Source organism: Dryobates pubescens, chromosome 11 (assembly GCF_014839835.1).
Source record: "Dryobates pubescens isolate bDryPub1 chromosome 11, bDryPub1.pri, whole genome shotgun sequence".
Lineage (NCBI taxonomy): Eukaryota > Metazoa > Chordata > Aves > Piciformes > Picidae > Dryobates > Dryobates pubescens.
In genome coordinates, this window is record NC_071622.1 from 16,319,200 (window position 1) to 16,329,275 (window position 10,076).

Sequence of the window (10,076 nt, forward strand, 5' to 3'; positions counted from 1 at the left end):
AGGACTCCAAAAAGCTTCTATTATCCAGTAAAAGCACCAAAATTGCAGTGAAACTTTTCAACATATGATATAGGAATTTGAGTATTCTTAAAAGGCCTCTTAAAAATGATGATGTCTTTCTCTCACATGATGCAGTAAGTAGCTGCCAGGAGCACTTGGTGCTATTTCGCTGACTTCATGGGCGCTGTAGCAGAAGTTGCCTCCTAGGCAACTGTGAACAATTTCAGGCAAATACCTGCCCTCAAACCTGATCCTCTCTCCATCAGTGCAAACTTTTCATACTAATATCTTGGGGCACAAAGATGATCTTTCTGTTCTTTGTTCAGTGATGAGCATGATGCTCTGTGATTTGTTATTTCAGGGGGACCTGAATGTTCCTTTTCCCTACAAAATCACATAAATTTCTTCAATAAGTTGGAGACCTTGTAGTACTTAGAGCAGTTTATCATCCCCTCATAGAGAAGACGTCATAGAAACACAGAATGGTTTGGGTTGAAAGGAATCTTAAAGGTCATCTAGTTCCAACCCCATTGCCATGACCAGGGACACCTCCTTCTAGACTAGGCTGCTCAAGGCCCCATCCAATCTGGCGTTGAACACTTCCAAGCTTGGAGCCCCCACAACTTCTCCGGGCAACCTGTTCCAGCATCTCACCATCCCTCACGGGGACGAATTTCTTCCTCATGTTCCATCTAAATCGAACTGCTTCCAGTTTGAAGCCATTGCCCCTCATTCTGTCACTCCATGCCTTTGTAAGAAGTCCCTCTCCAATCTCATTTAAAATGCAACATTTTAAATTGCAACCAGCCTAATTAAAATGATACTTATTTCAAGGCTGTGGTACTTTGTACAAAGCGACTGACAGTGTAAAACATCACATTAGGAAGTTTCTGTATGGATGCTGATGGCTACTTTAATAAAGCATGTAATTTAATGAAGCATTTCCTCTCTTTTTCATGAAAGAGCAATTGAAATGTTAATTCAGATTGGATTGGGCAGATCCAAAACTTGACTAATTGAATGTAAACATAGGACCATGAGGATTTAGTTGGATGCCAAGTTGACATCTTCTACAGTAACAAGGGAATCGTGGTTATCGTTCCAGTTCTTTGCTATTTTCCTAAATAATCTGGAAGAGTAAGGAAACATTACATTAGGAATTCTGGCAAACTATTCTATACTGCGAGAGTTGTTTAAATCCAGACATGCTAAGGGGGGAAGGAAAAAAGAGGGGGTGGGGGAGGGAGGGAAGACTTCATTTGGATGTATCTGAGGTCATGAAAACATCCTGGCTAATACAGAATGTATCTGAGGTCATGAAAACATCCTGGCTAATACAGAGTGTAACATATACAAAGCACATAACCCACAAAAAAAGTAGGGAAGCAGTGGTCACCTGGCAGTAATGGAGCTCCAGTTTATAGCTGGAAAAGCAGTTGAACACATACGTTTATATAGCATAGTGTGTCTACACAGGAGTCATGTTCCAGCTCAGGAAAAGAATTACTCCAGCCCAAAAGCAAGAATACTTTTCTCCAAGAAGTCTTTTGGAGTCAACATCTAGAAGCAGCCTGGAAGAATTGTGGCCACTGAGAAAATGGAAGATGGGTCAGATGACCTATCTGCATATGTAAAGGTAAGCATATGCTCATGTGCATTGTTAAAAGAGACCTCAAGGACCAAAATATATGCAGCCAGGGTGAAAAGAGAAGAATTAGCTTCCACAAGCCTGTGCATATTTGTTGACTTTAGTCAGTAACTGAATATCCCTCAGTCCTTTATTGCAATGCAAGGTGGAAATGATTTACAAAGGGACCAAGGTGATCATACAAAATACATGGCCTGGGTTTCTGCAAGGAGAATGAGTTATTCAACACAGTGAGTTGAACTGTAGAATTGTTGAATAAAGATGGGGAGGGGGGAATGAGATTAATGGACAGAACATCTATAAAACTTGCACAAAAATCTTCTTAAAGAATGCTGGAAGCTTAAAGGAGGATTAAAGAGGTGCTGAGAACTGGATGGTCCTTTTGATCAGAGTTGGGCTAACTTACCTAATAAATCTGACTTCCACCTATAAATTATGCCTCCATATTAAATTACTTGAACCAGGAAATTCAAACGTCTCCTATTTTTTTGTAGGTAACTGGCATCTCAATCAACAATCCTAATTGCATATTTTAAAGGACACTATAAATCACTCTCCTCTCTAACTGTAGTTTTCAGCAAATGCATCATTTTATTCCTCTGATTTCTGAAGCTGACATGTTATTAGTATCATGCATTATGCCTGAAACAATTGAAGGAAATAGAATTGATAAAACAGAAATGGAAAGTGTCCAGAAATGAAAAAGCAAAACAATAACATACTATGAAACATTCATCAAAGCACATTAGCAATAAATTTTAATCAGTGCTGTGTCACTTCCCATCGAGTGGAAACAGAGATGTGATGCTATTCCCACTCACTGTCATAATATAACCAGCGTTACAGAAGAATTGGTTATCAGCTGAACTTCCAACTTAAATCAGAAGCAAGGAGAAGGATGAAATAAAACTGAAATGGGGAAACTAAATGCAGATGACTGGTATGTCCCAGAAGAACATTGCTCAAAGTAGGTATAGCTGCAAAAGATGTATTGAAGGCCTGAAATGAGAGCCCAAGTCAGTGAAAGTATTTCAGAAGACTAAGGCACATGGTCTGTCCCTGAGTGATTTGTGAGGAGCCAGGTACACATCCCATGTGCAGTACCTATCTCACATGCCTTTGAAAGGCTTACTGCAAATGAGCACATGAAGAGAACCAAGAGAAGTCGAACATCCTGAGGTCATATCCAAGAACTGGGACTGTTTAGCCAGCAGAAGGGGAGGCTAAAGGGAGACCTCATTGCTCTCTGCAGCTCCATGAAGGGAGGTTGCAGTGAGGTGGGGCTGGTCTCTTCTCTGTAGTAACAAGTCATTGGATGAGAAGAAATGGCCTGAAATTGTGCCAGGGGAAATTAGGGAATTAGGAAAAATTAGGGAATTAGGAAAAAATTCTTTCCTACAAGAGTGGTCAGGCACTAGAAAAGGCTGCACAGAGAGGTAGTGGAGTCACCATCCCTAGAAGTGTTAAAGAAAGTGATCATGGCCCTTGGGCACATGATTCAATGGCCATGGTGGTGTTAGGTTAACAGTCAGACTCAATGATCTTAGAGGTCTTTTCCAACCCAAACAATTCCATTATTCCATAAATCAACACTAACGTTCCTGCCTCGGGTACTGCAGTCAAACTTAGCCCGTAGCCTATCCCAATAGAAGAGATCCCTGTGATGCCACAACCACGGTATCATCGGTATCCAGACTTCCACCAGCTCAGGATCTGTCTCCTTAAATCACCCTTTATTATTCCAGTGATATCAGAGAACTGTTTGAATAATGTTCAAAATGCAATTAATAATCTTCTGCCTCGGCCTTGGGGAGAGAATTCCACTTGCAGCTTATCAATCAAGAGCCAGACCTCCTGCCCAGGCAGCACAGCCTGAGACAGTGACGTGCCTGACATTTAATAGTCACACCATGAGGAAATTACCAACAGTACTAGTATTAAACTCACTTGCAAACTAGGGGTACAAAGATAATCCCATAGAATTAATCTGCAGAATACATTTGGTCTATAATAGCATTTTGCATGTTGGAATCCCACCATTTAGTCTTGAGCAGAAGACTTGCTACACACCAGCACGGCACAGCAAATGGGAGTTTGCCCTTTCCCACCTAAAACTAATACTTTAGGGATGATGAATGAACAGAACAGATATTGTGAGCGCAGTCTCCACAGAAAGAAATTATTTTTCACAGCTCTATTTTGTGCCATTTGAGAAACATTTAATTTTTAAATTGGCCTAGTTCTGACCCCTACAACGTGACTTTGAGAGTCAAAATATCTGGATGCAAGCTATTTAGACCTAGGAGAAATGCTCATTATCCTTCACCTCACTATTCCTATGAAATATTATGCAGTCTGCCAGTAAAGCATGTTCTGTCGTAATCTGACTTTATGACTATATGTAGAGAGGTTTTGAATTATATCTGTGCAGTCAAGCCAAATACCATGTAAGATCAAATATTCACATTTTTAAATCCATTCTTTTTTTGAAGGGCACATTTCTAGCATTCATGCATTGACATGTCCAAAAATATATAGCCCAAGCTAATTACTTGATGGGAATCTTATACTCATAAGTACAAAACAATCTTTATGGTCTAGTACCTTGCTGTCATTTAGCAACTTTGCTTTGTACTCTGTCCTCTAAGTGAGAATTATTTCCCAATTAATAGTTATCCACTGTGTATTTTAGATCATGTCAGAGTCCCAATATTAAACCCCAGAAATGTGATGGAGAGCAACACATTTTCCCTTTCCTGAAGGAGGATATCTTTTCCTCTGCCAGACTTAATCATATACTTCTTGCATTCCTCCCTCTATCTGTTCAATCATATAGCTGTAATCTTTAATTAGTGAAAGAAGTTGAAATAGAAGTTAATAATAGCATTTTGAAAGTATTAATTAAAATCTGAAGTATCCCTCCCTGGATTGAATGTCTCGCTGTATTTCAGAAGGCAACTAATGACACTGAGACCCAAAGCCATCCATCCTCAGTGACTACCACTCCTTGTCATTTGATTGCCTCGATAGAGCAGATAAATTCAAATGGTTTCACTCCAGTTGGAGGCATATGAGTGTGAAGAGCACAGTAATAATAAAACCAATTGACTTAAAATGGCTCTGCCTGTGGAAGTGACTACAAGTGATAGCTCTTCTTCCTCTGCTAATACAGGTAAGCAAATTATGGGTTTACATCAAGATCTGTAATTATAAAAGAATTAGAAGTAACCTACAGATTGCTACAAACAGAGCTTTATAGCAGGACTAGCCATACAAATGTCACATGTATATGTGTGTGTGTGTGTATATATATATATATATGTATGTATGTATATATATGCTATAAGCTGATTAGCCACAGACTTTCCCAAAAGGCAATTTAAATCAGTGGGGGCTCACTCTGTGGTATGCAGAAGCCTTCAGACATCCTTACCCCCAGGGTCATTAAATAACTTCATCTTTCTAAACAAGCCAGCACAGTTTGCTCTTTCCCTGAAAAATGTATCTGAAAAAAATAGGACTGAAATGAATGCAAAGCAAGAGCAAGGACTAACAACAGAGAGGACAAGAAAATACAGCCATTTGCCAGCAACTGGAGCAAAAAGAAGGGCACAAAGTGATGCAAAACAAAAGCAGGCAAACCAATTTATTAACAGGATTGCCCACAAACAAAGGGCAACAAACAGTGAAAACTTTTTTTCTTCACCCCACACTGAAATCGGCTTTAGAAGCTCTTGTGAGAGGAAGCACTGCAGCTGCGGCAGTCTCCCTCAACATTAAACTGTCTCATTTTGAATCCTTTGCTCCCCAAGATAACTGACCCCCAGAGGGGCAATCTCAGATTATGGTTAACATAAAAGTCAGTGGGTTTGGAAGGCACATTCTCTTTTCATCAGGAAAAATCAAAGATATAATCTCAAAGGGAAAATACCTGACCTGCTGCCTATGAAGAGGTCTCATGCATATGCACACCACAGCTTGCACTGTCCTGGCTCTGCCAGCTCTTTCCCACAAGCTACTTGTGTGTGTGTGTGGAACAGCCATGATTCCTGCTGTATTCCAGCCTTTTCTCAGATCCACAACTCAAAGCTAAATGAAGACTCATCAAAAATAAACCCTACAGCTTCTCATCTGAGGATGCTTTCACTTCAGTTTAGGCTTTTGGCATCAAAATGAGAGTTACTGTGTTTTCAGAGTTGGAAGCACACCCTGTGGTTCCACAGACAGGAGATAAGGGTTCAGAGCACTTTGGAGATACCAGCTTTTCCAGGTTCAAACCTCCAGAGTTGAAAGTGAGGAAAAAATTTCCTCTGGATCCACTGTAGGGAAACTGCACAGAATCTTAGGGCACAGAAAACAACAACAACAACGACAAATATTACTCCACTTGAAAGTTTGATTACTTTGAAAGTCTGTATTCTTGGATTGTTAGCTCTAAGTCTCCAGAAAGCAATTTGGGTATCAAAATACTAATGAGGTTTCTTAGCATTAGATTCAGCACCCTAGTATAAATTTTATCTCAGATACAGAATCACAGAATTGTTTTGGTTGGAAAAGGCCTCTAAGATCATCCAGTCCAACTATCAACCCAACATCACCGTGGCCATTAAACCACATCCCAAGTGACACATCCTCAAATATCCCTGCAACTGGAGTTAAACACAGGATTGCCATTCACTCTTGGTCATAACCTAACCACCATGAATCACTCTTTCCTATCATAGCCCCGCTACCATATTCCACTTCCAGAAGGCTGCAAATTCATTTGGGATTAAAACTATTATAAATCCACTATTGCTGCATAAACCCACAACCTCCTGAATAGACAGCAAGTTTGTAAATTATTAATCATTGTTTTAGTCTCCTCAGAGCAGGAAACAAGGTCAATTTATGGGCAGAAGGTACAAGTTCCTATTTATTCTCCTTTATTTTTAACTCCTGCTAGCTAAATTCTCCCGTTGAAAGCCTAAACTAAATTTGTTACCCTTTCTGATGCTCCAATATATCACCATCCTGGTGTGAACCTTCTACCAAGCCTGATGAATTATTTTGCTCCTTGCTCTTGCCTTTCCATGCAGTCTGGGCGCTGATAGGAGTTTGGACAGCATGTCCAATTACAGCACTGCAGAGAAGTGCTCTTCACCAGGAGGAAAGGAGAAAGGTCAGATGCCACAATGAAACTGCACACCTCTTCACTGGGTCAGCTTGAGCTGCCCTCCTTATCTCTGCAAACCTCTCTTAAAATCTCTTTGTGCTTCTTTCATCAGCCAAAATGGGTAGAGAGCAACTGCCTGCCCAGATGTCACAGGTATTGAGACTTGTCATGGTTGCCCAGCCTGGAAATGTCAAACCTCTTCACCCCAGCAGAAAAGTATCAGGTACCCAGCTGAGTTAGCCCAAGTTCACACCACATTAATTTTTCCAATTATTGGCTGCATAAATATGTCTGAATAGGGCCATTCCTTGCATGTAACACTTTATGTGCATTACTACCTGTGGGAATTTAATGAGCTCTCCATTAAACCCTGAATTTCCTTACCTTTCATGCTAGAACAATCACCACACTTGCCATAGCTCCCCAAGCACTTCTAGGAAAATATTCAAACCTTTGGCCTGTATCTGTTTGCACTGACATCAGTAAAAACCTGCCCACCTCATTCAGGGAAATCTCAGGGGCATGACACCAGAAGTATTTGCTCACTTGCTAAACTTTATTCCCCAGTACTGGGCACTGGTGAGGCCACTCCTGGAATAGTGGGTTCAGTTTTGGGACCCTCACCACAAGAAGGACATTGAGGGGCAGGAGCTGGTCCAGAGAAGGGCAGTGAAGATGGTGAAGGGTCTGTAGAACAAGCCTGGTGAGGAGAGACCTGTGGCTGTTTAGCCTGGAAAAGAGGAGGCTGAGGGGATGGATACCTACAAATGGTTCCCTACAAATGGTTGAAAGGAGGCTGGAGCCAAGTGGGGGTTGGTCTTTTTTCTCAAGCAGTGGATAGGAAAAGAGGAAATAGCCTCAAGCTGCCCCAAGGAAAGTTTAGGTTGGACAAGAAAAATTTCTTCTGCAAAAGGGCAGTCAAGACCTGGAACAGGCTGCCCAGGGTAGTGCTGGAGTCCCCATCCCTGAAAGGATAAAAAAAACCATAGATGTGGTGCTGAGGGATATGGTTTAGTGGAGACCTGGCAGTGCTGGGTTAATGACTGGACTCAGTGATCTGGACTCAGTGATATTAAAGGTCTCTTCTTCTATGACTCTATGATCTCAGACACTAATCAGTCCATGTGCAATATTACTTGATAACCATATCAGACATATAGAGATAGGGAACAAATCCCATCAAACTTCAAAATAAACTCTGAGGGGGAAAAAACAAACAACTGAGGTAACCTTTCATACTAAGGAAGGACCACTGCTTAATTAAGCTGCCCACACCCCCCTCAAGATGCACAACATGGGAACCATGACGAACAACACCAGCACGGCTCAAAACCAGTTTGAGTAAACTGCATCACTTGAAGCAATTGCACCTCCAGTGATGAGGCTTCTACCACCTCTCTGGGCAACATGGGACAGGCTCTCACCACCCTCAGTGTCAAACACTTCTTGCTTCTCACCAGTCTGATCTCCCTCTTTTAGTTTAAACCATCATCCCTTGCCCTGTCACAACATGTCCTGCTGAAGCCTGTTCCCATTTCCCTTCCAAACTCTCCCCCTTACCTCTGCTCCTTACCCAACAGCTCCAAAACTCAGTCTGATAAGTTTAATGCTCTCTGCACTTGTGGTACTGTTCTTTCATCATTTTATTACCCAACAGAGAAGATCCAAAGGCACTGACCTACAACTTCAGAGTCTTAATCAATAGGCTCAAAAACGTCAGGACACAAAATGTGAAACTGCAGCCTGACCTATTCTGCTGCTTCCACGAGCCAAGATTTCACTTTCCAAGTCAGCTTAGGAAGTGACAGCACTTTGGTGGTGTAGGAATTAACCTGTCCATCTCCACAGTTCCCACAGAAACAACCTTCTGAACCTACACAGCTCTTCAATCTTTCATGCAGGAGCTGAGCAAAAATACTACTAGAAAATTCAGAGTGAGAAAACACCAAAAATTAATTTATTGACACCTTCTCCTCTGAAATTAAATAGCTCAAGGGCAGAAAATGTTGTGCAAAGCATTCCCTTTAAGTTCATACAGAACATTTTGGGTTTCTTGTAGGGGAAAAAAATTAAAATCAAGACTTAAAGGCAGATCCTAGACCTGAAGGGAAAGGAAAAGGACATGCCAGAATTCCAGCTGGTTTTTTAGGGGTGGAAAAGACAGGTTGAATGCCTTCCTTTGCCCAGGTCCAGTCCTGTCTCCTCTAACAGCATGAACCCTTTGGCATAGTCCTGGATGCATTCGTATGCAAGGAGGCTACTGCTAACAGTGCTTAACATAAATAAAGGAACATCTATTGCAGGAAGGAACTATAATGCGGCCAAGTATTCCTCCTCTAGGCAAGAAAATCAGCATTTCAGCTACGTTTTTAGATCACCTTCAAGCTTTCAAAATGGAAATGTTCAATTTTTCACAGTCCTGGAGCTGGGATGAGACATCCTCCAGCAGCTCTACCTCTTTGCATCTCGCCTGGGAGCACAACAGGACCTTTCTATCCTCTTCATAAGCTGGGGGCAGGAATTTCACGGCAATGAAAAAGGGAATTAGAAATTGTTATTGCCCTTTGCATTGTTTTCACAGCTGACACGTACATATATTAAACCAGCTGTTAGGGACTTAATTTACTCACAAAGAGAATAATCTCTTGTTTTTGAAGAAAAATCACCAGTCTTCATGGAATTTTAGTTTCCACTCAATTACCAACTTCCCAGAGACCTAGAGTTCTTTGCTGCTTTTATGGAAACTGAAAATGATCATTACCAAGCTGAGCAGGATGGTGTTTGGAATGAATTACAGCGAGCAACGCGTTTATTTTGATGGATGGAAAGGAAGCATCACTTTAGGAGTGAAACATTAATCTATGCATGTTTTAATGCAAAAAGTCACAGGTTTTGAGACAAATTTGGTAGGAAATGAATTTGGTAGGAAAATCATAGAACAGTCTGGGTTGGAAGGGACCTCCAAAGGTCATCTAGTCCAACCCCCTCTGCAGTGAGCAGGGACATCCTCAACTAAATCAGGTTACCCAGAGCCCTGTCAAGCCTTACCTTGAAAATCTCCAGGGAGTGGGCCCCCAACTACCTCCTTGGGAAACCTGTTTCAGTGTTCCACTACTCTTATGTTAAAGAACTTATTCCTAACAGGGAAGGGAAGGGAAGGGAAGGGAAGGGAAGGGAAGGGAAGGGAAGGGAAGGGAAGGGAAGGGAAGGGAAGGGAAGGGAAGGGAAGGGAAGGGAAGGGAAGGGAAGGGAAGGGAAGGGAAGGGAAGGGAA